Here is a 14,376-nt window from a genome sequence, read left to right as displayed (position 1 = left end):
CTTAGTTGTCCCATGTTGGAACTCAATTCATCTAGGGAGGTATTGATTTGCTCCCAATAGTTTTGTGGAGGAAAGTGCATCCCTTGAGGCATCTCAGGGATTTCATTTGAGTTTAAAAGGGACCTCGGGGATCACCTTCTTCAAGGCCACAACTTCATAGAAGTGGTCTTGATGCACCCTTGAGATGAATCTCTCCATCTCCCATGACTCGGAGGTTGAAGCTTTTGCCTTCCCTTTCCTTTTTCTAGAGGTTTCTCCGGCCTTGGATGCCATAAATGGTTATGGAAAAGAAAAAAGCAATGCTTTTACCACACCAAACTTAAAAAGGTCTGCTCATCCTCGAGCAAAAGAAGAAAGAAGAGAGTAGAAGAAGAAGAAATGAAGGAGATGGAGGAGGCTTTGTGGTTCGGCTAAGGGGAAGAAGTAGTGTTTAGGTTGTGTGAAAATGAAGGAGTGAAGATGGGTTTATATAGGAGTGGAGAGAGGGTGTAATGTTCGGCTATGTGAGGGTGGGTTTGGGGGGGAAAGTGGTTTGAATTTGAATGGTGAGGTAGGTGGGGTTTTATGAAGGATGGATGTGAGTGGTGAAGAGAAAGATGAGATTTGATAGGTGAGGGGTTTTTGGGGAAGAGGTGTTGAGGTGATTGATGAATGGGTGAAGAAGAAAAGAGAGGGTGGTGGGGTAGGTGGGGATCCTGTGGGGTCCACAGATCCTGAGGTGTCAAGGAAAATCCATCCCTGCACCAAGTGGCGAGCAAAAATGCTCTTTATGCCAATTCTGGCATTAAACGCCGGGATGGTGCCCATTTCTGGCGTTTAACGCCAACTTCTTGCCCTTTCCTGGCGTTTAACGCTAGTCTGGTGCCCCTTTCTGGCGTTAAATGCTCAGAATGGTGCCAGACTGGGCGTTAAACGCCCATTTGCTGCCCTTACTAGCGTTTAAACGCCAGCAAGGTCTTCCTCCAGGGTGTGCTATTTTTCTTTCTATTTTTCATTCTATTTTTGCTTTTTCAATTGATTTTGTGACTTCCCATGATCATCAACCTACAGAAAACATAAAATAACAAAGGAAAAATAGATAAATATAATATTGGGTTGCCTCCCAACAAGCGCTTCTTTAATGTCAGTAGCTTGACAGTGGGCTCTCATGGAGCCTCACATATGCTCAGAGCAATGTTGGAACCTCCCAACACCAAACATAGAGTTTGAATGTGGGGGTTCAACACCAAACTTAGAAGTTGGTTGTGGCCTCCCAACACCAAACTTATAGTTTGACTGTGGGGGCTCTATTTGGCTCTATTTTGAGGGAAGCTCTTCATGCTTCCTCTCCATGGTTACAGAGGGATATCCTAGAGCCTTAAATACAAGGGATTCTTCATTCACTTGAATGATCAATTCTCCTCTGTCAACATCAATCACAGCCTTTGCTGTGGCTAGGAAGGGTCTGCCAAGGATGATGGATTCATCCATGCACTTCCCAGTCTCTAGGACTATGAAATCAGCAGGGATGTAATGGTCTTCAATTTTTACCAGAACATCCTCTACAAGTCCATAAGCTTGTTTTCTTGAATTGTCTGCCATCTCTAGTGAGATTCTTGCAGCTTGCACCTCAAAGATCCCTAGCTTCTCCATTACAGAGAGAGGCATGAGGTTTATGCTTGACCCCAGGTCACACAGAGCCTTCTTAAAGGTCATGGTGCCTATGGTACAAGGTATTGAGAACTTCCCAGGATCTTGTCTCTTTTGAGGTAGTTTCTGCCTAGACAAGTCATCCAATTTTTTGGTGAGCAAAGGGAGTTCATCCTCCCAAGTCTCATTACCAAATAACTTGTCATTTAGCTTCATGATTGCTCCAAGGTATTTAGCAACTTGCTCTTCGATGACATACTCATCCTCTTCAGAGGAAGAATACTCATCAGAGCTCATGAATGGCAGAAGTAAGTCCAATGGAATCTCTATGGTCTCATTATGAGCCTCAGATTCCCATGGTTCCTCATTAGGGAACTCATTAGAGGCCAGTGGACGTCCATTAAGGTCTTTCTCAGTGGCGTTCACTGCCTCTCCCTCCTCTCCAAATTCGGCCATGTTGATGGCCTTGCACTCTCCTTTTGGATTCTCTTCTGTATTGCTTGGAAGAGTGCTAGGAGGGAGTTCAGTAATTTTGTTACTCAGCTGACCCACTTGTGCCTCCAAGTTTCTAATGGAGGACCTTGTTTCAGTCATGAAACTCTGGGTGGTTTTGATTAGATCAGAGACCATGGTTGCTAAGTCAGAGTGGCTCTGCTTAGAATTCTCTGTCTGTTGCTGAGAAGATGATAGAAAAGGCTTGCCATTGCTAAACCTGTTTCTTCCACCATTATTATTGTTGAAACCTTGTTGAGGTCTCTGTTGATCCTTCCATGAAAGATTTGGATGATTTCTCCATGAAGGATTATAGGTGTTTCCATAGGGTTCTCCCATGTAATTCACCTCTTCCGTTGAAGGGTTCTCAGGATCATAAGCTTCTTCTTCAGATGAAGCGTTCTTAGTATTGCCTGGTGCAGCTTGCATTCCAGACAGACCTTGAGAAATCAAATTGACTTGCTGAGTCAATATCTTGTTTTGAGCCAATATGGCATTCAGAGTATCAATCTCAAGAACTCCTTTCTTCTGATTCGTCCCATTGTTCACAGGATTCCTTTCAGAAGTGTACATGAATTGGTTATTTGCAACCATTTCAATCAGTTCTTGAACTTCTACAGGCGTCTTCTTCAGATGAAGAGAGCCTCCAGCAGAACTATCCAATGACATCTTGAACAGTTCAGACAGACCATCATAGAAGATACCTATGATGCTCCATTCAGAAAGCATGTCAGAAGGACACTTTCTGATCAATTATTTGTATCTTTCCCAAGCTTCATAGAGGGATTCTCCTTCCTTCTGTCTGAAGGTTTGGACTTCCACTCTAAGCTTACTCAATTTTTGAGGTAGAAAGAACTTTGTCAAGAAGGCATTGACTAGCTTTTCCCAAGAGTTCAGGCTTTCTTTAGGTTGTGAGTCCAACAATGTCCTAGCTCTGTCTCTTACAGCGAAAGGGAATAGCATAAGTCTGTAGACCTCAGGGTCAACCCCATTAGTCTTGATAGTGTCACAGATTTGCAAGAACTCAGCTAAAAACTGATGAGGATCTTCCAATGGAAGTCCATGGAACTTGCAATTCTGTTGCATTAGAGAAACCAATTGAGGCTTAAGCTCAAAGTTGTTTGCTCCAATGGCAGGGATAGAGATGCTTCTCCCATAGAAGTCGGGAGTAGGTGCAATAAAGTCACCCAGCACCTTCCTTGCATTGTTGGCATTGTTGTTGTTTTCGGCTGCCATGGGTTCTTCTTGTTTGAAGATTTCTGTTAGGGCCTCTACAGAGAGTTGTGCCGTAGCTTCTCCTAGCTTTCGCTTCAAGGTCCTTTCAGGTTCAGGGTCAGCCTCAACAAGAATGCTTTTGTCTTTGCTCCTGCTCATATGAAAGAGAAGAAAACAAGAAAATATGGAATCCTCTATGTCACAGTATAGAGATTCCTTGAGGTGTCAGAGGAAAAGAAAAATAGAAGGAAGAAGTAGAAGAATTCAAAATTATCAAGAAAGATGGAGTTCGAATTGTGCATTAAGGATGAGTGTTAGTCATAAACAGAAGGATGTGAAAAGAGGGGAAGAAATTTTTGAAAATAAATTAAAAGGATTTTAAAAACATTTTGAAAAATACTAATTGATTTTCGAAAACTAAGAGTGGAAAAGAAATCAAGTGATTTTTGAAAAAGATTTTGAAATTAGAAATTAAAAAGATATGATTGAAAAAGATATAATTTTAAAAAGACATGATTGAGAAGATATGATTTGAAAAACAATTTAAAAAGATTTGATTTTGAAAATTAATGACTTGGCTAACAAGAAAAGATATGATTCAAACATTAAACCTTTCTCAACAGAAAATGCAACATACTTGAAATGTTGAATCAAATCATTGATTGATAGCAAGTATTTTTGAAAATGGGAAGAAATTGATTTTGAAAAAGATTTGATTGAAAAGATTTGATTTGAAAAAGATTTGATTTTGAAAAATTTTGAAAACTTGAAAAAAATTTGAATTGAAAACAGAATCTTCCCTCTTGTGCCATCCTGGCGTCAAACGCCCAGAATGGTGCACATTCTGGCGTTTAACGCCCAAAGCACTACCCTTTTAGGCGTTAAACGCCCAGCCAGGCACCCTGGCTGGCGTTTAAACGCCAGTTTGCCTTCTTCACTGGGCGTTTTGAACGCCCAGCTTTTTTTGTGTAATTCCTCTGCTGTATGTTCTGAATCTTCAATTCTTTGTATTATTGACTTGAAAAGACACAAATTAAAAATTTTTTTTGGATTTTTAATAATGAGGAATAATCAAAATGCAACTGAAATCAAATAACCAATGCATGCAAGACACCAAAATTAAAAGTTTGTATACTATTGACACTAACAAGTTGAGAATGCATATGAGAAACAACAAAACACTCAAGACAAGAGAATTTAAAGATCAGAGCAAGTAAATCATCAAGAACAACTTGAAGATCACTGAAGACACATGAATGAATGCAAGAAGAACAAAAACATGCAATTGACACCAAACTTAAAATGAGACTCTAGACTCAACAAGAAATATAAAATATTTTTGGTTTTTATGATTTTGTAAATTTTTTTGGATTTTTTCGAAAATTAAGTGGAAAAAGAAAATAAAGATATCAAAATTCTTAATGAGAATTCCAGGAATCATGCAATGTTAGTCTAAGACTCCGGTCCAGGAATTAGACATGGCTTCACAGCCAGCCAAGCTTTCAAAGAAAGCTCCGGTCCAAAACACTAGACATGGCCAATGGCCAGCCAAGCCTTAGCAGATCATTGCTCTCAACAGCAAAATTGATAGAAATCAACAAGCTCTTGTGATGATAAGTTGAAACCTCGGTCCAATAAGATTAGACATGGCTTCACAGCCAGCCAGACTTCAACAGATCATCATGAAGCTCTAGAATTCATTCTTAAAAATTTTGAAGAAAAATACCTAATCTAAGCAACAAGATGAGCCGTCAGTTGTCCAAACTCGAACAATCCCCAGCAACGACGCCAAAAACTTGGTGCACGAAATTGTGATCATCAATGGCGCCATCAACATGGTAAGCACAATTTTAATCCCAACTCTTTATCACAACTTCGCACAACTAACCAGTAAGTGCACTGGGTCGTCCAAGTAATAAACCTTACGCGAGTAAGGGTCGATCCCACAGAGATTGTTGGTATGAAGCAAGCTATGGTCATCTTGTAAATCTTAGTCAGGAAAACTCAAATGGTTATGGATGATGTATGAATAAAACATAAAGATAAAGATAGAGATACTTATGTAATTCATTGGTGAGAATTTCAGATAAGCATATGGAGATGCTTTGTCCCTTCCGTCTCTCTGCTTTCCTACTGTCTTCATCCAATCCTTCTTACTCCTTTCCATGGCAAGCTGTGTGTAGGATTTCACCGTTGTCAGTGGCTACCTCCCATCCTCTCAGTGAAAATGTTCAACGCACCCTGTCGCGGCACGGCTATTCAGCTATCGGTTCTCGATCATGTCGGAATAGAATCCAGTGATTCTTTCGCGTCTGTCACTAACGCCCCACAATCGCGAGTTTGAAGCTCGTCACAGTCATTCAATCATTGAACCCTACTCAGAATACCACAGACAAGGTTTAGACCTTCTAGATTTTCTTGAATGCCGCCATCAATTCTAGCTTATACCACGAAGATTCCGATTAAGGGATCCAAGAGATAAACATTCAAGCCTTGTTTGCTTGTAGAACAGAAGTGGTTGTCAGGCACTTGTTCATAAGTGAGAATGATGATGAGTGTCACATAATCATCACATTCATCATGTTCTTGGGTGCAAATGAATATCTTAGAACAAGAACAAGCTGAATTGAATAGAAGAACAATAGTAATTGCATTAATACTCGAGGTACAACAGAGCTCCACACCTTAATCTATGGTGTGTAGAAACTCCACCGTTGAAAATATATAAGAACAAAAGTGATCATTGGCTTCGGCCCCAGAGAGGGAACTAGAAGAACCAAGATCTGATCTAAGATCTAAAGTGATCAAAAGATGAAAATACAATAGTAAAAGGTCCTATTTGTAGAGAACTAGTAGCCTAGGGTTTACAGAAATGAGTAAATTACATAAAAATCCACTTCCGGGCCCACTTGGTGTGTGCTTGGGCTGAGAATTGAAGCATTTTCGTGTAGAGACTTCTCTTGGAGTTAAACGCCGGCTTTTGTGCCAGTTTGGGCGTTTAACTCCCATTCTTGTGACAGTTCCGCCGTTTAACGTGGGTAGTTTTGAGCTAATTTGGAATGCCAGTTTGGGCCATCAAATCTCGAGCAAAGTATAAACTATTATATATTGCTGGAAAGCCCAGAATGTCTACTTTCCAACGCCGTTAAGAACGCGCCAATTGGGATTTTGTAGCTCCAGAAAATCCACTTCGAGTGCAGGGAGGTCAGAATCCAACAGCATCTGCAGTCCTTTTCAGCCTCTGAATCAGATTTTTGCTCAGGTCCCTAAATTTCAGCCAGAAAATACCTGAAATCACAGAAAAACACACAAACTCATAGTAAAGTCCAGAAAAGTGAATTTTAACTAAAAACTAATAAAAATATACTAAAAACTAACTAAAACATACTAAAAACATACTAAAAACAATGCCAAAAAGCGTATAAATTATCCGCTCATCACACGCCTCCAGCCACACTTTTGCGTGACTCTCTATTCAATCTTATTCCTTCCCCACACACTTGTGACGCGGATGCGTCAGCGACGCGTACGCGTCGGGTGCGTTTTTTTTATATGAAATATGCAAAATGTAGTATGCAGATGCAGATGCAAATGTTATGCACAATTCCAGGTTCATAAGAGAAAATAAAACTAAAAAACAAACAAAACTAAATTGAAAAAAAGGAACGATCATACCATGGTGGGTTGTCTCCCACCCAGCACTTTTAGTTAAAGTCCTTAAGTTAGACATTTGGTGAGCTCCCTGTTTTGGCGGCTTGTGCTTGAATTCGTCCAGAAATCTCCACCACTGTTTGGAATGCCAGCATCCTCTGGGGTCCCAAACAAGGTACGTAAAACCCTTAGGTGAGTTCAAACAGGCTTGCAGGCTCCCGGAGTGTTGAATGGTAGAATAGATTCCAGGATCCCAAACTCTACCTGTACACCCGTCTTTGTCTTGATCTGCATTTTTCCAGCCGGGTGATAAGTAATCTGAATTCCCACTACAGTGACCAAACAGCTTCCAAGATCCTTCCAATTGAGCTTGACACCAATTCCTGCACCTCAAATTGAAGTACAAAACCTCATTGAATCTTGCATACCAGTGCTGAGTGCGAGTCCTTTCCCTTTTTCTCTTAAAGCCGCAAAGAGCTCTAAGCTGGCCATCTGTCTCAAGCAAACCATATTTAAGTGGAAAATTGAAGATAAAGGTAAAGGATTTTACCCACTTGAAGTTTATGTTGGGTGGTAGTGGCCTTGGGATCAGTGTATTCAGTGGTTCTGCAAGCTCTACTCCCTTGTGGTCTTCTGTGAATTCCTCCACTTCTTGGAAAATTTCTTCCACTTCAACCATGTCTTGATCAAGGTCACTGATATCTTCCTCATCACTTGAGTCATACTTGGGAGGTTGAGAAAAGTCGACCTCTGCATCATCTTCGTATTCACTTGGGGAAGATTCTTCTGTCTCAAGGAATTTGCTTGCGGATGCAAGTTCAATACCAAGAGAACTTGATTTGTGATCATCATCATCAAGGAAACATGTGTCTCGGGTGATTCCGTCTAGTTGTCCATAAGATACATGCTTTGGGAGTTGTGCACTATCCTCCTTAGCATCAATTGTAGCGTCCTTGACGGAATTCTCCACAACTCTAGATTTAGGTGGCGGTTCGGCATCTCCTAAATCTTCAACCAACTCTTCTTCTTCTATAATGACAGCATTCTCTATTTGTTCTAGTACGAAGTTATGCTCTATGCTGTCCATTGGAGTTTCTAGTGTCTTCTTCACGCTACGTTTTTTATTAGATTCTCCACATGAAGCCATGGGAGTCTGTTGAGTGTCTGAACGTCTGGAAGATAATTGATTTATTGCTTGCTCCAGTTGATGAAGGGTTGCATTAAATTGGTTTACTGATTCTTTGAAGCGAACCTGTGATTCTTGGCTTGATGGATATGGACATAGTGTATAGGGGAGTGGTGGTTCTTGGGAGTAATTGGATTGGCGTTGGGGCGGATAATGATCATATGGTGGCGAATGGTGAAAAGAAGCTTGTGAGTGTGGTGGTTCGAGGCTAGGTTGTGAGGATGGTCTCTGAGCATAGGGTGGGGCTTGTTGGTAGCTACAAGGTGGTCCACCATATCTATCAGCTTGGTATGCATTATAGAATGGTCTTTGTCCATGATATCTAGGAGGATGCTGTTGCCTAAAGGGGTGATCAGATCCTCTTGTATCCATCCATCTTTGATTGCTTAGACCTTGATGCATAGTCCTGTTATAGCTTCCATTCCTTACAACAAAGTTAGAACCAAACTCAAAGCAAGAGGGGTGAGAATTCATAGTAGCTATCAGAAATAAGAGGGGAAAACAAAAATAAATAAACAAGTAAAAGAAAAATATTTACAATAACCAATAATAAGGCACACGTTTGCAATTCCCCGGCAACGGCACCATTTTGACGTTAGGATTTTTGCTAGTAAAGAATTTTATAAAAATATAGTTGCGTTGTAAGTATAGATTCTAAACCAACAGAAAATCCTTTCGTACAAAAATTTGGTTGTCACAAGTAACAAACCCCTGATAAAATTGATAACCGAAGTATTTAAACCTCGGGTCGTCTTCTCAAGAAATTGCAGGGTGGTGTTCTTATTATTGGTTATGGAAAAACAGTGTTTGGGTTTGAAAAAGGTTTTAGGCAAGAGAAATAGATGGCAAGAACTAATAAATTAATAATTAATAAACCCTTGGCAAAGTATGAAAACTGGAAGTCCTATCCCAGTTATCCTTATCAATTGTAATGAGAATTGGAATTTTCTCCTACTAAGTTAACCTCTAACTATGAAGGTAAGTCAAGTGGATGGAATAAGTTTGGTTCCTCAGATCCTAGTCTTTCCTTGGGAAAGGCTAGAGTTAGTGGAACTCGAATTAATTCTTGAAGAATTCCAATTTTCAGTCAACAATGAGTTTGACAACTCAAGAGTTACCAATTAATCAATTAAAGCCAATAATATAAAAAGCTAAATGAAAAATAATAAATCTGGAACACATGAAACTACGTTTAAACATAAAGTCAAATTTAACATGGAAAGATTTATAAGTCAAATGGGCAACATAAGTAATTAACAGATAAAAGTATTAGAGTATCTAAAAGTAGAAGAGAAATATAAATTGAAGAACATTGAACCTGAAATTGAGAAATAACCACAAACTGAGAGGAATCCTAATTCTAAAAATCTAAATCCTAAATCCTAAGAGAGAGGAGAGAGCCTCTCTCTCTAGAAAACTACATCTAAACTAAAAATTATGAATTATGAAAGCCTAATTATGAATGGATGCATTCCCCCACTTTATAGCCTCTAATCTGTATTCTCTGGGCCGAAAACTGGGTCAGAAACAGCCCAAAAATCGCTGATTGTGAAATCTGGTCCGTACAGGTTGCGGCAAAGTGACGCGGAAGCGTCATCCACTCGTTTGCGTGGAATGAGATTCGCAGATGCGACGCATCCGTGTGGAGCGCGCGTTCGCGTCACCTATCTGTACGGCCACTATGGCAAATTATATATCAAATCGAAGCCTCGGACGTTAGTTTTCCAACGCAAGTAGAACCGCATCATTTGGACTTCTGTAGCTCAAGTTATGACCGTTTTAGTGCGAAGAGGTCAGGCTGGACAGCTTAGCAATTTCTTCAACCTCTTGTATTCCTTCCACTTTTGCATGCTTCCTTTCCATCCTCTAAGCCATTCCTGCCCTGTAATCCCTGAAATTACTTAACACACGTATCAAGGCATGTAATGGTAATAAGAGAGGATTTAAATAAAAGAAAATAAAAGCCAAAGAAGCATGTTTTCAATCATAGCACAAAATCAAGAAGGAGAATGTAAAACCATGCAAATAGTATGAATAAGTGTGCAAAGGCTTGATAAAAACCACTCAATTAAAGACAATATAAACCACAAAATAGTGGTTTATCAAGAATCCTATGAAAACACCTATAATCCTTCATGGAGGAAACACCCAAATTTCTCATGGAAGGATCAACAGAAGCCTCAACAAGGCTTCAATAACAATAATGGTAGGAAGAACAGGTTTGGCAATAGCAAGCCTTTCCCATCATCTTCTCAGCAACAGACAGAGAATTCTGAGCAGAGCCTCTCTAGCTTAGCAAACATAGTCTCTAATCTATCCAAGGCCACTCTCAGTTTCATGACTGAGGCATGGTCCTCTGGTGCACGAAATTGCAATCACACCTTTGCAATCCCGCACAACTAACCAGCAAGTGCACTGGGTCGTCCAAGTAATACCTTACGTGAGTAAGGGTCGATCCCACGGAGATTGTCGGCTTGAAGCAAGCTATAGTTATCTTGTAAATCTTGGTTAGGATATCAAAGATTATCAGGATTGATTGTAAAAAGCAAAAGAACATAAAACAGGTACTTGAATTGCAGTGATGAAGAATAGGTTGAGGTTTTGGAGATGCTCTGTCTTCTGAATCTCTGCTTTCCTACTGTCTTCTTCTTCAAACACGTGAGGCTCCTTCCATGGCAAGCTGTATGTAGGGTTTCACTGTTGTCAATGGCTACCTCCCATCCTTTCAGTGGAAATGTTCAACGCACCCTGTCACGGCACGGCTATCCATCTGTCGGTTCTCAATCAGGCCGGAATAGAATCCAATGATTCTTTTGCGTCTGTCACTAACGCCCCGCCTTCAGGAGTTTGAAGCTCGTCACAGTCATTCAATCCTTGAATCCTACTCAGAATACCACAGACAAGGTTTAGACCTTCCGGATTCTCTTGAATGCCGCCATCAGTTCTAGCTTATACCACGAAGATTCCGGTTAAAGAATCCAAGAGATATCTACTCAATCTAAGGTAGAACGGAGGTGGTTTTCAGGCACGCGTTCATAGTTGAGAATATGATGAGTGTCACGGATCATCACATTCATCCGGTTTAAGAACAAGTAATATCTTAGAATGGAAGCAAGCATGATTGAATGAAAAACAGTAGTAATTGCATTAATCCATCAAGACACAGCAGAGCTCCTCACCCCCAACCATGGGGTTTAGAGACTCATGCTGTGGCAGATACAATGAGAAACGTGTAAAGTGTCATGAGGTTCTGATACAATGTCAAAACATCCTATTAATAGTAAACTAGTAACCTAGGGTGTACAGAAATGAGTAAATGACGTAAAAATCCACTTCTGGGTCCACTTGGTGTGTGCTTGGGCTGAGCATTGAAACATTTTCGTGTAGAGACATTTTCTGGAGTTAAATGCCAGCTTTTATGCCAGTTTGGGCGTTTAACTCCAAGTTTTATGCCAGTTCCAGCGTTAAACGCTGGAATTTCTGAGGCTGTTTTGCCACGCCGGTTTGGGCCATCAAATCTCGGGCAAAGTATGGACTATTATACATTTCTGGAAAGCCCAAGATGTCTACTTTCCAACTCCGTTGAGAACGCGCCAATTGGGCTTCTATAGCTCCAGAAAATCTACTTCGAGTGCAGGGAGGTCAGAATCCAACAGCATTTGCAGTCCTTTTCAGTCTCTGAATCAGATTTTTGCTCAGAACCCTCAATTTCAGCCAGAAAATACCTGAAATCACAGAAAAACACACAAACTCATAGTAAAGTCCAGAAAAGTGAATTTTAACTAAAAACTAATAAAAATATACCAAAAACTAACTAGATCATACTAAAAACATACTAAAAACAATGCCAAAAAGCGTATAAATTATCCGCTCATCACAACACCAAACTTAAATTGTTGCTTGTCCCCAAGCAACTGAAGATCAAAATAGGATAAAAAGAAGAGAATATACTATAGATTCCAAAATATCAAGGAAACTTAGCTCCAATTAGATGAGCGGGACTAGTAGCTTTTTGCCTCCGAACAGTTTTGGCATCTCACTCTATCCTTTGAAGTTCAGAATGATTGGCATCTATAAGAACTTAGAGCTTAGATAATGTTATTGATTCTCCTAGTTAAGTATAATGATTCTTGAACATAGCTAGTGATGACAAGTCATCATATACCCATTTTTCAAGCTAATTTCACTTGTTTTGTTAGCATTTATGCACTTTCTTGCATCCTAAGAATAATAAGCTTGTTAAGCATTGTAAGCCAAGAAAAGTTAAGCAAGGGAGGAATCAAAGAGTAAGTCTTATAACAGCAAGTTTAGCAAACCTTTGATGCAAAATGTATATCATGTAACAGCAACAATAATTGAGTTATCATTGTCTGCATAATGACCCCATAGATTAAGTTCTGCTATCTGCTTAATAAGGATATGTATTCTTTTGTTATTCATCTCAAATTCTCTTAGTTTTGATGCTTGCTTGGGGACAAGCAAGATTTAAGTTTGGTGTTGTGATGACAAGTCATCATATACCCATTTTTCAAGCTAATTTCACTTGTTTTGTTAGCATTTATGCACTTTCTTGTATCCTAAGTAAGTGATTTGGAGTGAAAATGCATAACTTCTCTAAATCAAGCAACCACCATGAAATTAATGTTAAATCATGAGGATTAAGCTAATTTTAATTGAATTTTAATTGATTTATAAGCCTCTTGAATTTAGTGATACTTGGAGTGGTTGTTTTGGTTTATTATAGGTGAAGAAAAGAAAAGAAAAGGAAAAGCGTGGCCTAAGAAGTGTAGCCTAAGAAAAGGAAAGTGTGGTCAAAGCAAGAGGAAGTGTGCCGCATGCAAAGGGGAGGCAAACATTGCCCTCCACAAGGGCACACTGCCCTCTAGGAGGGCAACATAAGGAAACCAAACAAGGAAGGCAACTCTGCCCTGCCCACTACAAGGGCAGAGCACAAAAGTGTGCCTTGGAACCAAGAAGAAGAGAACCTTGCCCTGCCCTCCACAAGGGCAGTATCGGGCTCACCAAGGAAGAAAATCAAAGGAAAAATGTCACCCATGCATGCCACAAGAATCGAACACGGAACAAGGAAGAAGCAAGGAACTAAGGTTGAGTGCCGTGCCAAGAAACCAAGGAAATTAATTGAGCGTGTGTTCCAGCCATGTTTCGAACACGGGACATCATTTTGGAAACACTGCCCTGCCCTCCGCGAGGGCAGGGCAGCATTTTGTTGGTGCACGGATCTGGCGCACCAAGGCTCAAATCTGGCGCACCAAGCACATTCCTGGCAGCACCAGCACGCACCAAGCTCAATCCTGGCAGCACCAAATTTTCCTGCCCTGCCCTCCGCGAGGGCAGGGCAGCATCCTGTGCACCAAGGAAATTTCTGGCGCACCAATTCTTGATTCTGGCGCACCAATTCTTGATTCTGGCAGCACCAACAGCGCACCAAGGCAAATTCTGGCGCACCAACTTTTCCTGCCCTGCCCTTGGCGAGGGCAGGGCAGCGTTTTGTGCACCAGGCCGCACCAAAACCGCACCAGGCCGCACCAAAACCGCACCAACATGCACCAAAGCTGCACCAACATGCACCAAATCCTGCCCTGCCCTCCGCAAGGGCAGGGCAGCCTCCTGGGAGCAACTTCTCATGGGCCGAAAATTCAAATTAAAACCCCATTTTAATTCATTTCTTCACCAAATCAAAAGCCCATCCAAATCCCAAAATCCAAGAATAGAAAGTGTATAAATAGAAGCTAGTTTGATGTAATTAGGACCTTTGGACTTACCTTTTGCTTAGCTTTTGAATTTTGCACTTTGAATTTTTGTGACTTTCCTTGAGAGACTGAACTGAGATTTCAGAGAATTGGGGAGGAGAATTGATCTCTCTTCTTCCTTGTTCTTGCTTGGGTCTTTTTAATTTCTTTGTTTTGATTCTTGGGTGTTAAGAATTGAGGAAATTCTGTCTCAATCTCCACTCAAGAACTCTTTAGCTTTCTTTCTGCATAATTGAATCAATTTACATTCTCTTTACTGCTTCCTCTCCAATTTCTTGTCAATTGCTTTGTGAACTTGGATCTGGGAAGGCAAATAGAGATCTAGGCTCTACTACCTAGTCTCTTGAGACCTGAGACCACAATTTACTTTTGGTTCTTCTATGAACCTGCTGCACTTTAATTTCACTTTCTGTTAAATTTCAGTTTATACCA

At 40.5% G+C, this 14,376-nt stretch overlaps 1 non-coding gene across 1 annotated transcript; it reads left to right on the top strand.

The window, feature by feature from the left end:
* Window positions 1-2,844: 2,844 nt before the first annotated feature.
* LOC112804379 (small nucleolar RNA R71) lies at window positions 2,845-2,952 on the top strand. The gene has a single exon (XR_003202986.1). It is a non-coding gene; the product is annotated as a small nucleolar RNA R71 (small nucleolar RNA).
* The last annotated feature ends 11,424 nt before the right edge of the window (window positions 2,953-14,376 follow it).

This window comes from Arachis hypogaea, chromosome 5 (assembly GCF_003086295.3).
Source record: "Arachis hypogaea cultivar Tifrunner chromosome 5, arahy.Tifrunner.gnm2.J5K5, whole genome shotgun sequence".
Classification (NCBI taxonomy): Eukaryota; Viridiplantae; Streptophyta; class Magnoliopsida; order Fabales; family Fabaceae; genus Arachis; species Arachis hypogaea.
The sequence above is the reverse complement of the archived record's forward strand: the minus strand, read 5'-3'. Positions and strand labels throughout refer to the sequence as shown.